This window comes from Artemia franciscana, chromosome 2 (assembly GCF_032884065.1).
Source record: "Artemia franciscana chromosome 2, ASM3288406v1, whole genome shotgun sequence".
NCBI lineage: Eukaryota > Metazoa > Arthropoda > Branchiopoda > Anostraca > Artemiidae > Artemia > Artemia franciscana.
Window position 1 is genome coordinate 56,157,945 of NC_088864.1, and position 26,156 is coordinate 56,184,100.

The 26,156-nt window shown below is 34.7% G+C and overlaps 1 protein-coding gene across 2 annotated transcripts in view; it reads right to left on the reverse strand.

Moving 5' to 3' along the window:
- LOC136043800 (monocarboxylate transporter 12-like) overlaps positions 1–26,156 on the reverse strand; it is a 257,201-nt gene that overhangs the window by 195,877 nt on the left and 35,168 nt on the right. Inside the window, exon 1 of one of the 2 annotated variants that reach the window (XM_065728720.1) lies at positions 5,831–5,898. The exons of the other annotated variant lie outside the window; for it this stretch is intronic. The gene's annotated coding sequence lies outside the window, so the exon portion shown is untranslated. Of the gene's footprint in view, positions 1–5,830; positions 5,899–26,156 lie in introns of those variants that run through there. 2 annotated transcript variants of the gene reach the window in all.

Consider the following 26,156-nt stretch of genomic DNA (forward strand, 5'->3'; position numbering starts at 1 on the left):
TATATGAATATTTGTTTCTCCATATTATCTTCTCAGTGATATTAGGTAGGATTTTTTTTTCTTTATTAATGTAAATGAGTATAGAACTATTCAATTAAAACAAGAGCTAAGAGCTAATATGGCACTTGTGATGAGGCCAGAAGAGCTAATAGCCAAGATATCATATGGTATGAGCTCTAACAAAATTCTATGAATCAATAGATTGATTTAAAAAAGAAAATAAGAGGCTTAATGCCGGTCAGGATTTAAAATAAGAGCTCTGAGTCACGATCTCCTTCTAAATATCAAAATTCATTCAGATCCGATCACCCACTCGTAAGTTATAAATACCTAATTTTTTCTAATTGTTCCTCTCTCTTTAGCCCCCAGATGGTCGAATCTGGGAAAACGACTTTATCAAGTCAAATTGTGCAGCTCCCTAACACGCTTACCAATTTTCATCGTCCTAGCACGTCCAAAAGCACCAAACTCGCCAAATCACTGAACCCCTCCCCCCAACTCCCCCAAAGAGAGCGAATCCAGTACGATTCTGTCAATCACGCATCAAAGACATTTGTTTATTCTATCCACCACGCTTCATCCCGATTCCTCCACTCCAAGTGATTTTCCAAGATATCCCCCTCCAACTCCCCCCAATGTCAAAAGATCTGGCCGGGATTTGAAATAAGAGCTCTGAGACATGAATTACTTCTAAAAATCAAATTTCATTAAGATCCGATCATCTATTCGTAAGATTAAAATACCCCAATTTTCACGTTTTCCAAGAATTCCGGTTTCCCCCTCCAAATCCCCCCAATGTCACAGGATCTGGTAGGAATTTAAAATTAGAACTTTAAAGCACAAGATCCTTCTAAATATCAAATTTCATTAAGATCTGGTCAACCTTTCGTAAGTTACAAATACCTCAATTTTCAAAATTACACCCCCCCCCCAATTCCACCAAAGAGAGCAGATCCGGTCCGATTATGTCAATCACGTATCTTAGACAGGTTTCTATTCTTCCCATCCAGTTTCATCCTGATCTCACCGCTTTAAGTATTTTCTAAGATTTCCCGTCCCCCCCCCAACTGCCCCCCAATTACGCTTGATCCTGTTGAGATTTAAAATAAGAGATCTGAGTTACGAGATCCTTATAAATATGAATTTTCATGAAGATCCTCCGATCACTCCTTCGTAAGTTAAAATTACATCATTTTTTCTTATTTTTCAGAATTACCCCCCCCCCCAATAGAGCGGATCCGTTCCAATTATGTAAATCATGTATGTAAGACTTCTGCTTATTTTTCCCACTACGTTTCATCCCGATCCCTCCAATCTAAGCGTTTTCACTGATTTTAGGATCCCCCACCCCAAACTTCCCCCAATGTCACCAGATCCGGTCAGGATTTAAAATAAGAGCTTTGAGACACGATATCCTTCTAAATATCAAATTTCATTGAGATCCGATCACCCGTTCGTAAGTTAAAAATATCTCATTTTTTCTAATTTTTCAGAATTAACCCCTCCCCCAACTACCCCAAAGAGAGCGGATCCGTTCCAGTTATGTTAATCATGTATCTAGGACTCGTGATTATTTTTCCCACCTAGTTTCATCCCGATCCCTCCACTCTAAGTGTTTTCCAAGTTTTAGGTTTCCCCCTCCCAACTCCCCCCCAATGTAACCAGATCCGGTCCTGTTTAAAATAAGAGCTCTGAGCCACGATATCCTTCTAAATATCAAATTTCATTGAGATCCGATCACCTGTTCGCAAGTTAAAAATATCTCATTTTTTCTAATTTTTCAGAAATGCCCCCCCCCCCCAACTACCCCAAAGAGAGCGGATCCGTTCCGTTTATGTCAATCATCTATCTAGGACTTGTGTTTATTTTTCCCACCAAGTTTAATCCCGATCCCTCCACTCTAAGTGTTTTCCAAGTTTTAGGTTTCCCCTCCCAACTCCCCCCTCCAAATGTCACCAGATTCGGTCGGGATTTAAAGTAAGAGCTGTAAGACACGATATCCTTCTAAACATCAAATTTCATTGATATCCGATCACCCGTTCGTAAGTTAAAAATACCTCCTTTTTTCTAATTTTTCAGAATTACCCCCCCCCCCCAACTACCCCAAAGAGAGCGGATCCGTTCCGATTATGTCAATCATGTATCTGGGACTTGTGCTTATTTTTCCCATTAAGTTTCATCCCGATCCCTCCACTCTAAGTGTTTTCCAAGATTTTAGGTTCCCCCCCCCCTCCAACTCCCCCCAATGTCATCAGATCCGGTCAGGATTTAAAATAAGAGCTCTGACACACAATATCATTCCAAACATCAAATTTCATTAAGATCCCATCACCCGCTCATAAGTTAAAAATACTTCATTTTTTCAATTTTTTTCCGAATTAACCGGCCCCCCACTCCCGCCCCCCAGATGGTCAAATCGGGAAAACGACTATTTCTAATTTAATCTGGTCCAGTCCCTGATACGTTGGCCAAATTTGATCGTCCTAGCTTATCTGGAAGTGCCTAAAGTAGCAAAACCGGGACCGACAGACAGACAGACCGACAGAATTTGCGATTGCTATATGTCACTTTGTTAATACCAAGGGCCATAAAAAAAATTCTTGAACAAGTCAAAACCCAAGACAAATTCTGATGCTATTTTGGCGAATTAAACACTTTGATTTTGTTCCGTGGAACCAAAATATGGCCAAATTGAAAACAAATCAATAAGCTTTAATACGTTCCGAAGAATATGTTTATCAGTTGAATCAAGAAATACTTGTCTTTCAAAGTTCTAGACTTCATTGAAAAAACAAAACCGCAGTCGTAAATTGAACCCTTATCAAATATTTTTAGGGTCAAATTTTGTCTGCTTCAAGAATTAATCGCTCTTTTCTAGTTTACTTAATTAAATTATTCGTCTAAATCTTTCTTCTGCATGGTTATTATTTTTTCTCAATTTTCTGACAAAGTGATCTCTGTGTTTTTTGTTTTTTTTTTAGTGGCATGGCCGTACCCAGTGGGGAGAGCGAACTGGGCTTGAACCCTCTCCCTTAAATTTTTCTTCAACTTGCAAAGACAGTAACAAAACACATATATTTTTTTAAGGCGTGTTTGATCCTTTTTGTACCCTTGCCTTCAAGGCAAATATCCCCTCCCTCTCCGAACAAAAATCCTGAATGCGCCCTTGTTTGGCGGTAGAAAAATTCGGGTCAAAATAAAAAATCAACATCAAGAATCATGTTTGAAATTTTATACTTGTATAATCGACATTTACATAGATTTTATCGTTTTGTTTTGGTTGTAAAAACATTCTAGCGAAACCCATTAGAAAAGACCATCAACAAATGTCTAGTTTGGTATTTTGCCCTTACTAATATAACATATGAAAAGACTTTTTTTTTTCTTAGGTAATAAAACAGTTCTGGCGATACACATTGAAAAAATGCCAAACTTTCCTGTTTGGTAATTTTCACTATGGTTACCACCGAAGCAAATTTTAGTGCTATACAAACAGATAAAATGTGCTTGTTTTCCCCAAGAGGCTAGCATTACTGAAAGGAAGGTTAAATCGTCTTTTCAAGGATACCCTCCACCTGCATACACCTCCTAAAAAATTAACCGAAAAATTTTGAATTACCTAACACATGTGTACTATTAAAATTGAGAAAAGCAGTAAATGGATCCTTCCATAGCTCTGCGGTGGCGTTAATTATAAGTATTCAATCGGTGACAGGGATATCAATCAAGAAAGGCAAAAGCGGCCAGGGGCTCCCCAAGATTAAAAACAATTATTGAAAACAAATGAGATCCCCCTCCCTTGAATGATTTTCACCGAGTACAGAGTAAAAATATAATACTACTAAACAGCAATTATGCATATTTTTAAACCTTTTTACTACGGTGGATTTTAATAAAATCAATCAGAAGCCAACCTGATTTTTCTTTGAATTTTCTGATTGGCTTAAACATTGTAAGAAAAATTCTGATTGACTTCAATTATGGCTAGCTACCTCTGGGTTTTAGTAAAATCTAATTGTGAATAGAGCAGTACTTAGTAGTTTCATCATACCGCAAATTTAGCCGTATCTTACCGCATCTTATGGATACTACAAAAGCACCACTTTTTCACTAGACCAATACCCCAAAGATGTCAATTTGGTGGCGTACCCAAATTTAGAAGAAATTCCAGAAGCTTTTACATAATGGCTTGTATCTGATTAACAACCGTCAATAAACCTTCCTATGTACACATTCATTTGAATAAACGACCAATTCTTATTCCCAATCAGACCTTTCGTTGTTGCATCCGTAAGTACAGTAATTACATAGCTTAAATGGCAATTTACTTTTTAGATTAACCTTTTCACATCATAATCTAACTTTAGCAAGTAGTCTTACTCAAGGGGCTATGCATTAGGTCACTTTAAGCATGTTCAGGGAACTGAAGGGAGACTGGAGGCATGTATTTGGAACTGGGAACAGCCTCAGTAACAGAGGAGTCAGGGTAGAAGGGAAACGAAAACAGGTCAGAGGGAGAATTGATGGCGCAAGGATGTTCATACCCAAACTAAGAGCTTATAGCCCCTTAATCTTGGTTAGCTTGATGGCAGATTAAGACCATAAATTTAGTAAAAAAAAAAAAAAAAAAAAAGCTATTGATGAACAAAAGAACATATGCAGAGTAATTTCCAGTACTTTCTTTGTCATAGAAGTCTTTTGTGCTAATCGCAATTAAAGTAGTAATAAATAATGGAATATTGCATGATCGTATAGAATAAAAATCAAAACATTCTACTTATATATTTCGGTGAGCATATTCAAGTCGTAAAAAACGCTCATTAATTTTCCTCACGAATGCATAAAGTATGATTGAAGAAAATAAAAATAAATTTATTACACTTTTGCAAAAATGAAAGATCGACTTTAGACTTTGGCATAACAACGGCCAAGGAGGAAGAGAGCCTTAGAAAAATATAACATAATTGACAGTTTTTTTCAAGTTTTTTAAAACGTTAAAGCTTCTGTATGTTTTTCCTAATCAGTAAATCAATTTATTTAAAAGAAATAGAGAAAAAATGCATAATTTTGACCCCCCCACAAAAGCTCTTTGGCCTGTGAAATTGGGGGACTAAGCGTAACATTAAATAATAACAAAAAAATAATAGAAAGTAAAAGAGGGGTAAATCCCCTGTATGTCCTTGGTAACAAAAGAGAGCAAAAATAGTCTCAAGAAGTTCTCATTCATAGCCTGAACTCATATTTTGGATTGCCACATCGTCAATAAAATCCGAGATTTTCACCGTTTAGATTATCATTATATATATATATATATATATATATATATATATATATATATATATATATATATATATATATATATATATATATATATATATATATATATATATATATATATATATATATATATATATATATATATATATATATATATATATATATATATATATATATATATATATATATATATATATATATATATATATATATATATATATATATATATATATATATATATATATATATAATAAAAAAAAAGTGGTGAATGACATGTCATACATGTGTCATCTTTACATTGATTAACCCGGAAATCAGTCATGTGGTGAGAAGTAGCAATAGATTAATTAGATTATAAAGGCTAAATACACATTTACACGCTTTATTGGATCCCTCAAGCAAGTGACAAACAAATACAAAGTAGAAACAATAGGGAAAATCTTTTCAAGACAGTGGAAATCAGTTATGTGAATATTTCGGCCCTGTGTGCAAGGGTTGTCTTCAGCACAATACGAGAACAAGAGAGAAAATATGTATATATAAATTAACTTACATTATATTGTGAGAATTAAAAGTAAATAATATTTTCTAAAAACATTTTTTTTTTAAAACGGCCCTAGCATCCATACTTCAACGAAGTTCAACCAGGACTGACAAAAGAATGAAGTGAAAATATAAATTCATTCAAACTAAGGATAACAAAGTGATTAAGTGCAATTTCTCAGATCCAACCTTGCTTTTTTAGCAGCCTGTCTCAAAGGCCTTTTCGTAGCTGGTTCAATACTATTATAAATCGGTTTAGTAAAATATTTTGTTAGATCATTTTTAATTAAATTTGAGTATAAAGAATTTAGTGAGTCTTTGAACAAGTCCCTGTTCAAAGAAATATTATTATTTATTTTGAGATTAATTTCGATAGATTCTTGAACAACCTGTTTTATCCCCAAATCATTATTGATGAGTGAAGATTTTTTTAAAAGTATCGTGTGGGACGGATTATTAAATATATACCAACCTAAATAGTATGAAAAAGATGCGAAACGAAACTATTCTCTATCTAATACTTGTTGGAAAGAACTTAACCCAGGATTACGTAACGAATAAAACCAACTCTTTCACCCCAAAGACGGTATCTGTTCTAAATTTCTGGAATATAATTTTTCATATCAATATGTCAAGACTTGTTCTAGTTTAAGATTGATGCTAGTTTAAGATTAAATAAAAAAAAAAAACTAATTTTTTTTAACTGGAAGTAAGTAGCGACATTAAATCTTAAAACGAACAGAAATTACTCCGTATATGAAATGGGTTGTCCCCTTCGCAATCCCTCGCTCTTTACGCTAAAGCTTTTAATAGTTTTAAAAAATAGAATTGTGGCAAAGAGTCGAACTTTAGCGTAGAGAGCGAGGGATTGCGGAGGGGACAACCAATTTCATATACGGAGTAATTTCTGTCCGTTTTATGTTTTAATGTCACTCCTTACTTTCAGTTAAAAAAACTAGTTATTTTTATTTAATTTCTGAACGTTTTTGAATTAATGCATGTTTGATTTTGGCTCTCCGCACATAAATTATTAAAATGAAATTTGCATATTAATTCTTTTTTGGCTAAATGGATTTCTCTTAGTTTTGATCAGACTATTTTGAGAAATAAAGGGCGGGGAAGGAGGCCTAGTTGCCCTCCAATTTTTCTGTTACTTAAAAAAGGCAACTGGAATTTTTAATTTTTAACGAACGTTTTTAGCAGTAAAAAAATACGTAACTTAAGAATTAACTTAAGTAAAAAACTTTTATATTCTTATATTTTTATTATGTATATGAGGGGTTTTGTACCCTTGTTAATATCTCGCTCTTTACACTAAATCGTAAGTTTTGTCCCAATTCTTTAAGAATGACCCCTGAATCAGAAAGGTCACAGAATAAATAGTTGAAATTACTAAAAATACTTTAGCATAAAGAGCGAGGTATTTATCTCCTCCTAAATACCTCGCTCTTTATGCTAAAGTATTTTTAGAATCCCTCATATGTGTAATAATCTCTGTTCGTTTTAGTTTCAATGCTACTCCTTACTTTCAATTGAAAAAACTTTTTCATGTTTATTTTTTCATTGTTTTTTTTTATAGTAATGCTAGTGCCTTTTTCATTGAATTTTTGAGGAGGAGGGGGAAGAGCCTCCTCCTCCTCAACACCACCCTCCAAACCAAAAAATCCCCCTGAAAACGTCTGTACACTTCCCAATAACCATTACTGTATGTAAACACTGGTCAAAGTCTAATGTCCCCCACAGCCCCTCCCCCAGGGACTGTGGGGGAGTAAGTCATTCCCAAAGACATAGTCATTATGGTTTTCGACTATGAGGAACAGAATGGCTATCTCAAAATTTTGATCCGTTGACTTTGGGAAAAAATGAGCGTGGGAGGGGGCCTAGGTGCCCTCCAAGTTTTTGGTCACTTAAAAAGGGCACTAGAACTTTTTATTTCCGTTATAACGAGCCCTCTTGCGACATTCTAGGACCACTTGGTCGATACGATGACCCCTGGAAAAAAAATAATAAAAAAAATAGATAAATAAACACTCACCCGTGATCTGTCTTCTGGCAAAAAATACGAAATTCCACTTTTTTGTAGATAGGAGCTTGAAATTTTTGCTATGAGGTTATCTGATACGCCGAAGGCGATGGTGTAATGCGATGGGATTTTCGTTAAGATTCTATGACTTTTAGGGGGTGTTTCCCCCTATTTTCCAAAATTAGGCAAATTTTCTGAGGCTCGTAACTTTTAATGACAAAGGCTATATTTGATTAAACTATAAATATTTAAAATCAGCATGAAAATCCGATTCTTTTGATGTATCTTTTAGCATCAAAATTCCGTTTTTTAGAGTTTCGTTTACTATTGAGCCGGGTCGCTTTAATGTAGGTGCCTCAATTAGTGGCGATAAGGGAAAGTGCTTAAGAGGTATAGGCAGAATATTTTGAGAAAAATTTAACGTCATAAAATATGTAACGTCATAGAAAAATTTAACGTCATAAAATATGTAGCGTCATAAAAATATGTGTAACGCATAAAATCAGCACCTCGCGTCCTAAACTTCTATATCTCTTCTAAATTTCTTGGATATAATTCTTGAAGTCAATTAAATAAAAATAAAAAAAAACAAGTTTTTTGGGCTTTTAATCTTTGATGGGTAAGATCAAACTTATTGAAACTTATATATTTGAAACCAGCATAAAACCCGATTATTTTGATATATCGATTGGTATCCAAATTCCGTTTTTCAGAGTTTCGGTTACCACGAACTGCTTTTAAAGTCAGTCTGGCTTTCTCCCAGTTAAAGATAGAAACAGCGTATCAATCAAACAGTTCGTAGTATCGAAATGTAGTAAGGAGCGATGTAACCCAAACTCTAAAAACGGAAATTTGATACCAATAGTTACATCAAATAAATCTTATTTTTATGCTGATTTTAAATATATAAGTTTCATCAAGTTTAGTCTTACCCATCACAAGTTACGAACCTGAGAAAATTTCCCTTATTTTGATAAGTAAAGAGAAACAACCCCTAAAAGTCATAGAATCCTTAAAAAAATCACACCATCAGATTCAGCGCATCAGGGTACCCTACGGCAGAAATTTTCAGCTCCTATCTACAAAAATGTGGAATTTTGTATTTTTAGCCAGAACACAGATCATGGATATGTGTTTATTTGCTGTTGTTTTTTTCCAGGAGTGACCTTATCGACCCAGGGGTCCTAGATCGTCACAAAAGGTCTCATTCTAACAGTAATTAAAAGTTCTAGTACCCTTTTTGAGTGACCAGAAAAAAATGGAGGGCACCTCGGCCCCCTCCCACGCTCATTTTTTTCAGTGACTGGATCAAAATTTTGAGATAGCCATTTTGTTCAGCATAGTCAAAGAACTAATAACTATGTCTTTGGGGACGACTTTATCCCCAAAGGTACTGAGGGGGACTGCAAGTTACAAACTTTGACCATTGTTTACATGTAGTAAAAGTTATTGGAAAGTGTACAGACGCTTTCAGGGAAACTTTTTCGCATTTGAGGTGGATGGGTAGGGGGAGGGGGCTACGCGGGAGGATCTTTCCATGTTGAAACTCATTATGAGGGAAGAGAAAAAAACAAAAGAAATACAAAATTTGTTTTTAGTAAGGATCAGGATTAAAACTTAGAACGAACAGAAAAATATTACGTATACAAGGGTGTTCGTCTCCTCCTCAATACCTCACTCTTTACGCTAAAGTATTTTTAGTAATTTGAGCTATTTATTCTGCAGCCTTTGTGATTCAGGGGCCATTCTTAAAGAATTGGGACAAAACTCAAACTTTAATGTAAAGAGCGAGGTATCGACGAGAGGGCAAACCCCCTCATAAACGCAAAAAAAAAAATATAGAAGTTCGTTACGTAAGCTAATTCGTAAGTTACGTATATTTATTACTAATAAAAATGTTCGTAGAAAAATAAAAAGTTCTAGTCGCATTTTTGAGTGACCAAAAATTAGAGGGCAACTCGGCCTCCTCCCATACCTCTTTTTTATCAAAATCGTCCGATAAAGACTATGAGAAAGCCATTTAGCAAAAAAAAAAGAATATGCAAATTTCTTTTCAATTATTCATAACCGGTGAGCCAAAATGAGAACATGCATTAATTCAAAAACGTTCAGAAATTAAATTTAAAAAAGAAATAAGATTTTTCAGCTAAAAGTAAGAAGCGACATTAAAACTCAAAACGAACAGAAATTATTCCGTATATGAAAGGGGCTGTCCCCTCCTCAACGCCCCACTCTTTACGCAAAAGTTTATTATCGTTTTAAAAAGTAGAACTCTGACAGAGTCAAACTTTAGCGTAAAGAGCAGGGTGTTGAGGAGGGGACAGCCTCTTTCATATACGGAATAATTTCTGTTCCTTTTAAGTTTTAGTGTTGCTTCTTACTTTCAGTTGAAAAAACTTGTATTTTTTTTTTTTTATTTACTGATAAGGAGAATGCAAAAGAGGATGGACAGAACATTCTGAGAATTGGTCGAACCGAGATTAAGTTGTAGGATATAGTATAGAACAGAATGAAAAAAGAATTCTAGGATTTGAAGGTAAAGTAGGATTTATTTGCGAAGAGAAATTAGAGACAGGACTAAAAGGATTGAAAAACACCTCAGTGCTCAAAACTTCGGAGGACCAAAAGGGGTCTATCAAGGGCAAGTAATTTTTGAAAAAAAAATATGATTGTGCATATTGTTTGTACGAAATCTTCTTTTTTATGATGATATAGTTAAAATTCTTGGCCACGAAAGTATTTAATAAAATTTTTAGAACCAAGGGAACCACAACCAAAAACAAATCTGGTTGCATTTATTCTTGACGGTATAAATTTACTTTTTAATCGTCATATCAGAAGTTTTGAGCTAAAATGAAAGGAGCTAAAAATCTATTTATCTAAACATTATCTAAACATTTATCAAGCAGCTAAAACAAGATATAATGCAACAATATTTTTATAATTAAACGGTCAGTCAATATTCATCTATATTTGTAACACCCAATAGATCCACCCAATAGAAGGTGAAAAATCAAGCAACTTTTAGATCCATTTTTTTCAAGCATATTTCCCCTTCCATTCCCTTAGAATCTTATACTAAAACAACTGTTAAAATTTGGTTTAAAACGATGTCTCAAATGTAAATAGCAAGCAGAAATCCTAGAAAATAACAACGCTAAATACTTGGGAGGACCAAAAGGGGTCTATCAAGGGCAAGTAATTTTTGAAAAAAATATGATAGTGCTGATTCTCTTTATACGAAGTCTTCTTTTTTATTCTGATATAATTAAAATTCTATAATTCTAAAGCGATATAAGCCAAAATGTATTTATTTAAACATGCAAGCAGTTAAAACAAGATATACTTTTATACTTAACAATACTAGCAACAATACTTTTATACTGAAACGGTCGATTTATTTATATTCGAAGTTATAACAAAATGGGGGCTAGGCTGGGATCTGTCCCGTAGAAGGCGAAAAGTTAAGCAACTTTTAGATCCATTTATTTCAAGAACTTGCATTCTCCCAAAATATTATACTTACACCACTGTTGAAATTTGTTTTAAAACGATGTTTCGAACGTAAATAGCAAGCAAAAGTCCTATTTTTTAGCTAAAAACCCAAAAATTACTTTAAAACAAATCCAAACAATAAGTTGTCCAAAGACAATTAAAGAAGCTTTGGTCTTCAGAAGGATTGGAAAAAAACAACTAGTAATTTAACTTAAAGTAAGAAGTGACGTTAAAACTTAAAACAAACAGAAATTACTCCGTATATGGAAGGGGCTATTCCCTCCTCAACGCCCCGCTGTTTGCGCTAAAGTTCGACTCTTTCCCTCAGCTCTACTTTTTCAAACAGTAAAACACTTTAGCATAAAGAGCGGGGCGTCCCCAAAGACATATTGTTTTGGTTTTTCGGCTATGTTGAACAAAATGGCTATTTCAGAATTTTGATCCGGTGACTTTGAGAAGATAATGAGCGTGAGAGGGGGCCTAGGTGCCCTCAATTTTCTTTGGTCACTTTTGGCCCTCTCGCGACATTCTAGGACCACTGGTTCGATATGATCACCCCTGGGAAAAAAAAAACAAACCAACAAATAAACACGCATCCGTGATCTGTCTTGTGACAAAAAATACAAAATTCCACATTTTTGTAGATAGGAGCTTGAAACTTCGACATTAGGGTTCTCTAATACGCTGAATCTGATGGTGTGATTTTCGTTAAGATTCTATGACTTTTATAGGGTGTTTCCCCCTGTTTTCTAAAATTAGGCAAATTTTCCCAGTCTCTTAACTTTTGATGGGTAAGATTAAACTTGATGAAAGTTAAATATTTAAAATCAGCATTAAAATGCAATTCTTTTGATGTAGCTATTGGTATCAAAATTCCGTTTTTTAGAGTTTCGGTTACTATTGAGCCGGGTCGCTCCTTACTAGTTCGTTACCACGAACTGTTTGATTATACTGCCTTAGTCCTGCTTCTGCTTGTAGTAATTCTTCTCCTCTTACGTTCGACTTCATTTATATTATAGGTTCTGTTCGTTTTGCGTCCCATTTAACTACTAATAGGAATTTCTGTTCATTTTAAGTTTCAGTTATTATTTGACTTTATTCTCGCTCGTCTTTGATTTATTATGGCTTTTTAATCCTCTTTGAGACGCGTGTTACGGAAAAAGTTTTGTTAAATTAACATAAAAATAAGGTTACAGATAATCTTTTGATACTTCTAAAATAGTAAACGACTAACAGTTTTTTAGAATCAACATTTTGTCCTTTTTCTAATTTGTACAGGCAATGATTGTCTAATTTTCTGTTATCAGATGTCTGGTTTAAAGTAGTTCCGTCATAAAAGTGATAATACAGCGAAAGTGCAATTTTTCTTGTGAAAATGCGCCGAATGAACGATTTTTCAAAAAAGCGCCGACTTGAAAAATTTGATGCACAACCACTTCGAAAAAGTGCCCAAATTGCGCAAATGCGCCCCATCTGGTAACTCTGCTAATTTGTACTGAGACCAAGGGAAGCGGAATGTTTAATTTGTTGACATGTTGAATAAATTAGTCTTTTTGCAATCATTAGTACGTAAAGCAATACAACTTGGCTATATATGATGGGCGTTGGCCCAACATTGACGTCTTGCATACAAACCGTCTATTTGATTAATTGTATGAAATAAATTAATTTTTAGTACTCAGCACATACCATTTTTCTATGTGAAGCATCTATTAAAATGAAAAAATAACTAACAGACATTATTTTACAACAACAAAAAAGTTTCATCTAGCTTACACTGTATAATGCTTACACTGTATAATTGTCTTTGACTTGGTTTCAGAGGCAGAATTCATTACAGGGGGGTGGCACCAATTGGAAGGGGGGCGTGGGATATCCTTCTCTCTAATCTCCTCCTTTAATTTTCATGTCACCTTTTTTTCAAAAAATACATTTTTTTGGTATTAGAAATTATAAAAAAAAACTTTTTGACATTTTCATCGGAAAAAAATTGCCACTCCTCTAGACTTTGAAAAATATATTTCGACCCCCCCCCTCAGCAATTTTTCTTGAATTAGCATCACTGGGGGATTAAACTATCCTTGCCAGATACTTTAAACATTTCGGTAGCTAAAGAAAGGTTATTGAATGCTGCTTTACTATAACAAGCAAGGGGAGGGGAATAAGAATCAATATTCCCTTTTATAGTCATACACAGAAATTTAGTGGATGTCCCAGTTTCCAGAAGGAGGTAGTAATTTAATAAGAGGTGTATTTTATGGGAAAAAAAGGACAATTGTGGACAAATTGTAATGATTTAGGACTTCTAAGAGGGTGGCCCGTAAACACTCTATTTAGTTTTTTATCTTTTATCCATCCATCTGCAATTGTGAATTTTACTATTTAGCTTTTTATCAGAAAAGTGAAATTCAGAACTTTTAAATAAATTAATCATAATAAAATCAATTAAAGAGTTTCAGTGCTGTCTTCTTCTATCAACGAATCATAATCAAAAGATATTATATAAAAAAGAACAATTGCAGATGTCACTAATCGATGGAACAAGGTGGATAGCGACAAATAATGCACCTTACTTAAACAGGTAGAATATTTACTGTCTGTTTTGATTTCTGAAATCCAATACGCGAAACTAAGGCATTTGTTTTTTTCAAACATTACGTGGTAAGCTGGAAGTAAGGAGTGAACCAAAACTCTAAAAAACACATCAGAAGAACTAACTTTTTTTATGGTCCCATCAAAAGTTAAGAACATTAGAAGATTTGCTTGGTTTTACAAGTGGGGAGAACCTCCAAAAAGGTGAATGATCTTCATACAAACTACACCATCAGATTCAGAATACTGGAGAACTCTGTTGCAGAGGCTTCAAGCATCTATCAACAAAATTGTGATTTTCTTTTTCCAAGATGATGATTTTTTTTTTTTTCAAGAAGGATTGTTTTTTACTTTTTTTTGTTTTGGAGATGATTGTGTTGAGCAAATAACCCTAGAATATCTGAAAAAGGTCCATTAGAAAGGAAATTTAAAGTTCTAGCGATCATTTTAAGCCAAACAGTTCATGGTAATGAACTGTAAGTGAGGAGCAACTCGGCCCAACAGTAATCGAAACTCTAAGAAGCGGAATTTTGATGAGAAGCTGATACAATAGGGCAGGGATATCGCTGGTTATGTGGTTTGGAACAGGGTCAGTGGGGTGACCCTTTAAGATCAGCTAGAGTCAATCCAGCTTTAGATGAGTACCAGGAAAAATCTTGGGAAGACAAACGGGAAGGGTATGCGAAATCACGGAGTGGCTGCCCCCCCTCCGCACTGCACTTCCTATCTTAAGAGCCATGAAACAGTTATCAGCACTGTCGATAGACACTGTAAAGTCTCATGCGCATTCTTTACCCTTTTCTTTGCCATCAAAAGCTACGAGCCTGAGAAAATTCGCCTCATTTTTAAAAAAGGGAGAAATACCCCCCCCCCAAATTTAAGGGATCTTAATGAAGATCGCACTGTCAGATTCAAGATATCAGAGAATCCTACCGAAGAGGTCTTACGCTCCTATCTACAGAAATGTGGAATTTTGTATTTCTTGCCAGAAGAAAGATCACGGGTGGGTGTTCATTGGCATGTTTTCTTTCACGTTTTTTTTTTGTGCGTGTGTTTTTTTTCAGGGTTATCTTACAGAACCAATGGTGCTAGATGATAAGGAGAGGGATCATTTCAACAGAAATCAACAGTTCTAGTGCCCTTTATAAGTCGTCAAAAAATTGGAGGCAACTAGCCCCTTCTCTAACGCCTCTTTTTTCCTCAAAAACATCCGATTAATTTTTTTGGCATAGCCATTTGATTCAGCATAATTGAAAGATTTATTAGCTGCTCCTTTGGGGATGAAACGACCCCCCAAAGTCACGGGGGATAAATTTGTAAGCTGCGCTATCACCTCATTGTTCACATATAGTTTTTGTTTTGGGAAATATACGCAACTTTTTTTGGAGACTGTTCTGCAGAGGGGCGGGGGATCCACGCGGAGAATTTTCCTTTAAGAGAAGAGTTTTCGGGGGGAGTTTTTCAGGGGAAATTTAAACGGAGAAAAGAGGGTAATTTTCAACTGAAAGTAAGGAGCAACATTAAAACTTGAAACAAGCAGAAATTATTCTGTACCACTGGGGTTACCACTTCCTCAACCCTCGTTCTTTACGCTGAAGTTTGACTTTTGCCACAATTATTTAAGAAATATTGCTCAAACACAAGGGGTGTTGAACTTGAATGAAATTTTTAAAGACATTTAAATTTTTAATTAAATTAATTAATTAAATTTTTTTAAAGACATTTTATTTTTAAAGACATTTAGGAGTTTAGCGTAAAGGATGAGGTTTGAGGAGGGGCAGCTCTCCTCACATACAGAATAGTTTCTGCAAGTTTAATACAAATTGAGATTGAAAATTCAAATTCAAATTGCAATTGAAGCTAAAACGGGGGTTGAAACAGGAAGTAAGAGCCTCCATCAGATTCTAAGAGGCCTTGGATCAAACGACCCGTAGTAGTAATGAGCGACGATTTACATTAGAAAACTAAACTCTCAAAAACGGAGTTTGGACCATAATACATGAAAAAAATATATTCATACCGATGAAAGAAATTAGAAAAATTCTCACAAAATTCTATCTACGCTCTTTGAAATTTTGGATACATTTACACATGCAATTATTTGAATTAAAAGCGCAGAAGTAGTAATTGTAGTAGCCCTAAAAATTCAACTTAATACCCCTAGTCGTTCTCGAGATTTTGCTGAGGTCTCGTGTTGGCAACCACACACAAAGTGCCTTTTGATTTAGTTTTACAGCAAGATTTAGTTTTAAAGCATAATGGGCAAATTGCATAGACTGTGGAGGGTGGATATTTCAAATATTCCTTTAGACATAGTTACTGGACCGTTCTACTATGCTGAACTAATAGGCTTTTACTGATTTTTGATTTGATGTGTGTACTTGCCCTCCAATCACTTTAGACTCTTAAAAAGACAACTAAAACTTTTAATTTCCAGTTTAATTAGCTCCTTTTAAAGTTTCTATGATCAGCTATTATAGACGGACACTGCCATTGATATTGATTATATAACCTTTTGAATATCTGCATATATATATATATATATATATATATATATATATATGGCTCGTTCAAAATTCGAGACAACTTACCCTTAAGGGTGTAACTTAACAATGTGAGCCATTCTTGAGATATTACTTTGTCACCTTTTTGAAAATCACCCCAAAGATCGTTTTGAATTAGTTCAGCACCCGACAAAATATTCCCTCAAACCTTTATCTTAATATCCTTAATTCACGTAGAGGCAACAGTTTTAATAGCAGTAGTATTGCATAAGTAGCAATATGCCCATAGAGCCTTTGGTTAGTTGATTATCCCCTTCAACACACGCTGGTATTTAATACCATCAAGCGTTTTTGAAGCATTGCTGATAGGTCCTCCAGACAACCTGTGTGGGTATAGCGTGTTCTGACTTTATTCAATACAGTTTCAATATTCACCAAATTTTTACCTCATGCCCTTCGCTTTATTGGCAGTAATAGTTGTAGCAGTAGTAGTAGCTTCAGTAAATTTGATAGTAGTAGCCTTAGCCTTAGTAGCAGCAGAAGTAGCAGCAATAGCAATAATAGTAGCAGTATTATTAGCAATAGTACTAGTATGAGTAGAAGCAGTTGTAATAGGATATAAGTATTGTCTGTTGGTTAGTTCAACATCCCCCGCAACAAGCCCTGTAGCCTAAGTTTCAACTTCATGTATCGAACTGGTTCTAAGATACTGCTGATACGGCCTTTTGACAAATTTTTAATTATTATATGTTTAATTATTCAGTTATTATACACAGACACGCACACACACACAAACACACACACACACACACACACACATATATATATATATATATATATATATATATATATATATATATATATATATATATATATATATATATATATATATATATATATATATATATATATATATATATATATCATGAAAAGAGAAATCACCAATGCAACAGCACAAAAAAAAAAAAAAAAAAAAAAAAAAAAAAAAAAAAAGGAGACAGAAGGAGAAAAGGAAGACTGTTTTCCTAAATTAGTGATTAATATAGACCAGCACTTGAATGAGGCCTTAACCCTACTCATCCATACAATCACATAGGTCAAACAGCATAGCCACACACAATCAACCATAAAGAATAATCCATGGACAGGCAGTCATGTCGTCAATAAGTATAAGTCGTCATTTACCAAACAATAGAAAAAATAATTTAGACAAATAATTCAGAGGCAACACCCAACATAAGGGCTCATCAGGAGAATACACTGGCCTATATTGAAAGTTTTAGCTGATAATTCCCTTTAGACAATTCCATAATTGACCTGATTCATATTAAATCAATATTTCATTCTGCTTTTTTCGGCATCTACTATTTCGTAGCTGATGTTCGTGACCAGCCTAATTCTGGACAGAAGTAATAGCCTGCCAATTGAGCTTTTATACTAAGTGATGCGATCTTTCATCTTCGTGTTATCTGTCATTTATACTATTTAGGAATAGTTTTAGGGTCTGGCTCAGTGTATCAATGTCAATATTGATTTGACATAGACGAAAAGGTTTCTATATCCTTACTGACAGGTTTTGAAATTATATTTTAGAACAGCGACCATCAAGAGCTGGGCAAAAACAGTGCCGTATGTCATTTCAGTTGCTAAATAAGAACTAATGTCAATCTGAGGATAAGCAATAGAAATAAGCTGATTGGTTGCCAGTCGTCCTTCAAAATTCTCAAAGGTCCTGTTTCGTCATTTTTTCATGGACTGTTCTTCTGTAGAGATACAAATATAGATGTTTTGTTTATTCAACTGGGTACAAAGCCTGCGCCCTTGTCACCTTACATAAAATTCTTGTTAAAACGTACTTTTCAGAAGGGGAAATTAAAAACTCCTCGATTCCGCTGTTTAAAATATAAGTGATAGTTTGTTTTCAACTTTTAGAATTTATCTTATTATCTATTGATATCACGGCTGGCAAGATCAGTGAGTTTCCTTGAGAATAAGTTGATTATTTTTGTATGACTTTGTGGCATTTTTTTCTTGGTTTTTAAAGTAACTAAATTTTAAACTTTCAAGTGTTAAGTTTTTGAATTTGCCAAAGTTAAATTGGGAGGCTGCTGAAAGACTATTATAGTCTTTGTGTATATGTATATGTATATGTGTATGTATATGTATATGCATAAGTTTATATGTATATACATATATATATATATAAATATGTATATATATATATATATATATATATATATATATATATATATATATATATATATATATATATATATATATATATATATATATATATATATTGAAAGTTCTAGCTGATAATTCCCTTTAAACAATTCTATAACTGACCTGATTCATGCTAAATCAACTTTATTGATCAACTTTTAATTAAAAACAATTAATCAACTTTATGTCATCTTCTAAAAAACTAGTTTCACTGTTTGTTTTGTGGGTTTTAAGTCTCCAGTAAATGTAGTAAAAGTGAAATAACTTAAAGTTAATAAAGGTGAAATAACTTTACGTGTAATGTTTAAACGAAGGGTGAAGACTCAGTAGTCTTCGTATCTAACTAGTCACGTCATTTACACGTTACATGCTAGTTCCATCTACTCCATTTATATCCATTCAATTGGAATGAAATCATTTGTTAACTATAAGATTTTTGTAAGTGAAATGGGAAAAATATGAGACAAGGAAACCAAAAATTATTAATAAGAAATCTATGTATCTTTTTTTTCAGTGTAATTTCTTAATTAGGTAGGAACGTAATGTTAAAACTAAATATTGCTATATATTGCTACATGGAAAGATCTTTCCATGGAGTATTTTATAGTGAGGCAAGGTAATTTCCATGCAGAGGGCGCAGGATTTTCTAGTATAATAAAAAAAAACGAGAAAATAAATAAAAAATATTCTTCAGCTGGAAGTAAGGAGCAGCATTAAAACTTAAAACGAACAAAAATTATTACGTATATAAGGGGGTTTGTCTCCTCCACAATACCTCACTCTTTACACTAAAGTATTTTTAGTAATTGTAACTATTTATTCTATGGCCTTTGTGATTCAGGGATCATTCTTCAGGAATTGGGACAAAATTCGGGCATTAGTGCAAAGAGCGACGTATTGACGACGGGGCGAACCCCCTCATATACGTAATAAAAATATACAAATACTAGCTGTTGGGGTGCCGCTTCGCGCCACCCCAACACCTAGTTGGTAGGGCGCTTCGCGCCCCCCAAGCCCCCCCGCGCGCGTAAGTCGTTACGCGCCATTGTAGTTGTGTCCCTGTGTCCCACCTGTGAATAGAGATAGATATAAATATATGTTTTTAACTACGTAAAACATGCGAATATACAACATTCTTCGCTGTCCCATTGTCTGTGCATATAAATAGATTGTCAGGTTTACTGACTCTTGAACATGCAACATATAATTGTCCATGGGAAAAACAATCCGTATTCAGATCTATACCTCATTATTCTAATGATGTGTCCCTGTGTCCCGGTCGTCATTTATATTCCCTGTGTCCCGGTCGTCATTTGTGTCCCGGTGTCCCGGTCTGTAATTTCTATTCGAACAATCCCTGTGTCCCGGTCGTCATTTATATATCCCGCCTGTGCCCCCGGCATCCCCGTTGTAGTTGTGTCCCTGTGTCCCGGTCGTGATTTGTGTCCGGGTGTCCCAGTCTGTAATTTCTCTTTGAGGTTCCCGGTCGTCACTTATATTCCCTCTGTCTCGGTCGTCATTTGTGTCCCGGTCTGTAATTTCTCTTTGAGTGTTTTTTCTTTTTAGTTTTTTTTTTTAGTTTTTTATCTTTTTTCTTTTTTCAGTTTTCTTTTTCTTCTTTATTTTTCAGCGTCACTATGAAGTACATATCGACGAACCTTTGTTTTTTTAACTTAAATCTGGTAGGCATTGATGACCTTATCCAAGTCAAAATCCCAAACCCAATCATCATCGCTATCATTTTCAGTTTTGATATGTTTTGACTCTCGCTGTCCAGGTGGATTTTCATCTAACTGCGCGGTTTTGCGTTCAAATACCGTTAATGACGTCACCGTCAAAGCAAAAATGACGACAACTAATTTCATGACGTCAGTCAACACAGAAACATGACGTCACCTGATCCACAGATCCACAGACAGACAACTTATTTTTATATATATATAGATAGAAGTTCTTTGCGCAAGTTAATTCGTAATTTACGTATATTTATTACTAATAAAAACGTTCGTAAAAAAAAAGTTCTAGTTGCCTTTTTAAGTATCAAAAATTGGAGGGCACTAATCCTCCTCCCTTATCCATTTTCTTATCAAAATCGTCTGATAAAAGCTATGAGAAAGCCATTTGGCCAAAAACAATTAACATGCAAATTTCGTTTTAACTATTCATTTGCGGTGAGCCAAAATCAAAACATGTATTAATTCACAAACGTTCAGAAATTAAATAAAAAACAGTTTTTTTTAACTGTAAGTAAGGAGCGACATTAAAACTTAAAACGAAACGAAATTGTTCCGTATATGAAAGGGGTTGTCCCCTCCTCAACGCCTAGCTCTTTACGCTAAATTTTTTTATTGTTTTTAATTAGAGTTGTGAGAAAGAGTCAAACTTTAGCGTAGCGTTAAGGAGAGGATAACCTCTTTCATATCCGGAATAATTTCTGTTTGTTTTAAGTTTCAATGTCGCTCCTTACTTGCAGTAAAAAAAACTTTTTTGTATTTAATCTATGAGCAAAAATCGCCTTGTCTACAATACAATGTGCAGTATCTGCTCATCTAGGTTCTCGTCAAACCCCTCGTGGTACAGTCGTTCAGAACAGATCATTCGTGATTTCGTTTATAGCCGCGTCATTATCTTATCATTTTATTACGTGTAACATATTTAGTGGGGAGGGGGGATAATATATTAGAATTAAGTTAGTTCCAAAAGTCTGAATTTTTACGTATTTTATTTTCCTCACTCATTTTACAAAAACAAATAATTCATTCTAATTATAGGGTAAATTCCCCCTTCAGTGCTCCTAGGTACAGAAATCGTTTTGCCTATACTACAATTTTCTGCCCCTAATCACCCTAAAGATATCCTTCATCATACACCCCTTCAGAATGGATTATGTATTCGTAGGCTTATATCCTCGTTCAAATCAACTGATTCCCAATTGGTTTTTGCAATATTCATTTTGAGACGTATGAGACAATGAAACTGAAAAGTATTTTATACCAGTTTCGAGTTAATAGCTTTAGCAAAAGATTCTTGCACGATAGACAAGACATGACATGACATTATTACATTTGTTTTAGATCGTTTTAAAGATTCGAAGATCTACCTCTTAAGGTGGGATTTGAAAGAAATAGGACTGAATGAACGAATACTAATACCTAGTAAATTATATTAGTCACTTAGAAAAATTTGTAATTTACCGGTATTTTATTACTGCTCCTAATTGATCAATCAAACATGATAGGTCAAACTCATATTAGGAGTTGAGAAACCAACTGACCCACGACTCAGCTCAATGACATGAAGCTTTTTTTCCTTTTACTTTAAACCTCGCATTTGACAAAGCATCAACAAAGTCATCAATCATTTGTAAGATTGCTTGAAAGTAAGTAGAAAAAGGGTTCACATGTAACTTCACCCCCGTTTAGCTCGACCCCCCCCCACCCAACTCAGCCTATACTAAACTCCATCATCGTGAAATTCAGCTCTCATTTTATCCAACTCCATTTAAATCAACCCCCATGTGGGCAAATCAATCACCATTCAATTCAACCCCGATTCACTTCAACCCCCTGCACCAGGTTAGGCTAAGGTGAATAGGGGCTTAGTCGCGTAGGGGTTGAGTTAGACGGAGGTTGAGTTGTATAAATGGGATTATAATGGGGGTTGAGTTACATGTGGGTTTAATTGAATGGAGGTTGTGGTGAAGGGGGGTTGAGTTGATGAGGATTAAGTTTAACGAGGACTGAGTTTAGCGAGATGAATTGAACTGGATTGATTTAAATACACAATCAAAAAATGTCGATTATTGTCATCAGCTCAATTTAAAAAAAAAATCTTTTTATACTTTTTCAAAACTATTCTATTTACGAACGTCTAAGGGCATAGCTAGATATCTTCAAGAGAAATTGCCTAAAGATTGTCCTGGGTACCCCGGTTACTGACAGTATTTCAAACAGTAGGCTGTACGAAAAATGCGGTTCAATCCCTTTTTTAGGGCTATAATGAGAGAAAGGTTGAGATGGCTTGGGCATGTTCTGCGGATGGAGGATCACACATTGCCGAAGATTGTCCCTTAAAAATTGTCCCAAGGAAAATCACATTATTGTGTGGGTAGTACTGATATGTCCTTGTATTTTCTTATTGGTAACAAATAAGGCGCTGAAACATTGAATTAAAATGAGGCACTGAATCTGCCATTGAATTTCAAGCAGATTCACCTAACCTACACTACCAAGTAGGTTAACATATTACCTTATTTTAATAAGCACCATAATCATGATTGCCCTAGTAGGAGGAACCTAGTAAAGAGTGATCCACAGCCAAGAATAACCTAAAATCTAGAAACGTGTTTTAAAAAATACTGTCTAATGAGAAAAAATTATCATTTCTGGTTGATGATGAATATTAAGTATCATTTTGATTAGTCTTGATAGCAAAATGTTTTGTTTTTCTATCAAAATTATGTATATTTTGAAAGGGTAAGGGATCAACAAAAAGCAGGTCGTCCACAATTGGGGTAGGAGGATGTCATAAAGAAAGATTCAAGGAAATGGGAACTTCCTGGGAGGTTGTAAAAAAGGGGGATTTTAACAGATTGGGATAGAGGAGATATATCCCAAATATACTCCCCCTTAATAACATTTAAATCAACTCCCCCTTAATAACAAATATTAAGGGGGAGGGGTGTTTGTGAAAATCCTGGGGGGGGCAAAAAGATAAAGAGGGCATCGTCTTGATGTGTTTTACCTTATCCATCTGCTCTAATATCACTATTCAGGCTACACGTTGTTCTCCACTACCCTTTCGCCCTCATGATGATTGGACTTCTATTTTTAGCCATACGTCAAGGCCAGTACCAGGCAAATTAGTTCTTTTCCTTTGAGGACGTGATGGCGTTGTGGGCTTAACTGCACCGTTTATTGGGCGAACGCGTCGGAGCAGTGTTTTACGTGTTGTTTTATCAAAGATTTTTAGGTCCTTTTCTGTTATAGCGATCCCATTCATTGCGACAAGCTTGAAAGCTTACCGTATTTGGTATTAATAAATAAATAAATTGTACTGTGTAAAACTCGAAAACGAACCTAGAACCGGTTTTCATCTGTCTGTATTAAGAGACAATTAGCTTTCACTAAGTGAAATACAAGTGGCAGGTGACAGAATACACTAGACTTACATAATTTGGGCTATATATTTGCGCATTGGCTGGGAGGGGTGGAGGTAAGTATTTGGACAGCAAGAAGTTAGAAAAAAATTCTTACTTCGTAATATACAGAATAATTGTAGCTAACACATTTTGCATGCAGTCCCGCTATACTTTACCACCACCACCCCCAACCATTTATGCGCAAATATATAGCCCAAATTTGTTTCTAAAGTATTGTATTTTCAAAATATTTTTGTATATTTCATTCGGATAAATTTAACTTTACTTTTTAAACGGGGTCGCTATAACAAAAAAGTACCAATTTTTAAAATAACTCTTGCATTTTTACTTAAAATTTATCTAAATTTGGATTTCCGCTTTGTGCTGAATTTTCTGCCCCGTGATGTCGGGACTGTTTGCACCAAATGCTAAGGATAACTGAATTCAACGAATTCAGTATTTCGTAATTATAAAAAAAGACTATTTTTAAATAGCTTATATAATGAGCGAATTAGGTCTTATGTTTAAAAAAAAAACACATTTTAACTGCCATAAAAATAGCAATATTTAGAATGTCATTGCTTTTTTTTAGGTTTAAAATATCCTATAACTTGACTGCTATTTGTGAAATAGTGCCTAGAAATACTCTTGCCTAATACACGAAAAGCTAGGCCCTGAGACCCAGGTGCACTATTAAGGCCTAATGTATGCTTAAAATTACTCCTTTTCAAGAATCCTCCAATCTCCCCTAGCATATTTTTGTGTGAAGAGCAACGTAAGACTGAAGTTTACTTCACTTCCCTGTGCTGTAATTATCTAATATCATTTGTGTTTATATATTCTTTAATAACTTTTGTGCTCAAAGAAACAATCTCACAGCATGTAAGCAGCGAATTGTCTTTATTAACAAAAATACTTAATAGGTATTTTTTGATACTTCGGCTGGGTACTTCAAAGGCTGGCAGGTGCAAATAGTAAATTATTGTCCTTTCGTCATTTTTAGTGTTCTTAATTCTTCAATTAAAAATCAATCTGTTCAAATTTACTTTGTATGAATGTTTTTTAATTCCACTAAGAATTTATATATTTTAATGTCAGTGTGAATTTTGATTTAATTAAAACTTCTTTTGAAATCAATTGGCATTTTAAGATGAATTTTAGTTGGTAAACATTTGAATTTAGTCCTTGAGCCGCTGAATTAGTCTTTTCTAAAAATAGCGAACAGTCTTGAAAAAAATTACAATAAAAAAGACAGAAGCCCATGTAAAAGGGTATTTCCTGCAAATGAACCCTCGTTTAGTTGGACCCCTTGAAACTCAACCTATTTAATTGGATCCCTTTATAACCCTATTCCCGTTTAACTGAAGCTGTTGAACTCAGCCCCCATAAAACTCCATCTCAATCTAACTCGAAACCTCTTTAATACAATCCATCTTGAATCAACCCCACTCAACTCAACCGCATTCCACTCAATCCTAGTTTAATTCAACCCTAATTCAACTAGGCACCATTACATTCAACCCTCATCTAACTTGACCTTCCTTTTACACAACCACCATTTAACTCAACCCCTTTCAACTCACCCCCGTGCAATTCAACTCTCAGGCTAGTTCGGGTTGAGTTGCCTAAACGGGAGTAGAATTAAATGAGTGATGAGTTGCATAGAGTTTGAGTTAAATAGGATTGAGCTAAATGGGGCTGGGTTGCATGGAGGTGAGTTAAACAAGGGCTGAATTGCACGAGGGTTGTGCTTAATAGAGATTGAGCTGCATTGAGGTTGAGTTAAGTGGGGCTTAGTTAAAAGGGTTCAGTTGTGAATCCAGTTAAACGACGGTTCAGTCACACGCACACAGTAGAGGGATATATACTCTTTTGATGACAAAGAATACAGACGTAATAGTTTCGAATTGTTCAAATGTTTTTGCCATAACTCTAAAGAAAAAAAAATTCATGTGCACCGATTAACGTCTATCGTGAATCCTATCAGTTATTATTTTCATAGGGGAAATAAGACACTCGGCCTGTTTTTGACACTCAACCCGCTAAGATCTTACTCCTGTATTTTATAAGGCATGTAATCTCTGGTATTTACTTTTTGCACCCATACCCTAGTTCCCAGCCATAAACGCAAAACATTCCTTTTCATTGCAATCTCAATCAATTATAGAATGTCAATAATGCCAATTACACACCGTACTTAAAAAATTATGCTACTGGTCCTTCCCACCAATAGGAGAGAACCTTTAGCTAAAATAGAAGGAGAAAAGTCACTTAATTCTCTATCAGGAGAGAAAGCAGTTTATAATAGCAAAAAATCACATAAGTGATCACAAAATCACATAGATCCCTAGATGTCAAG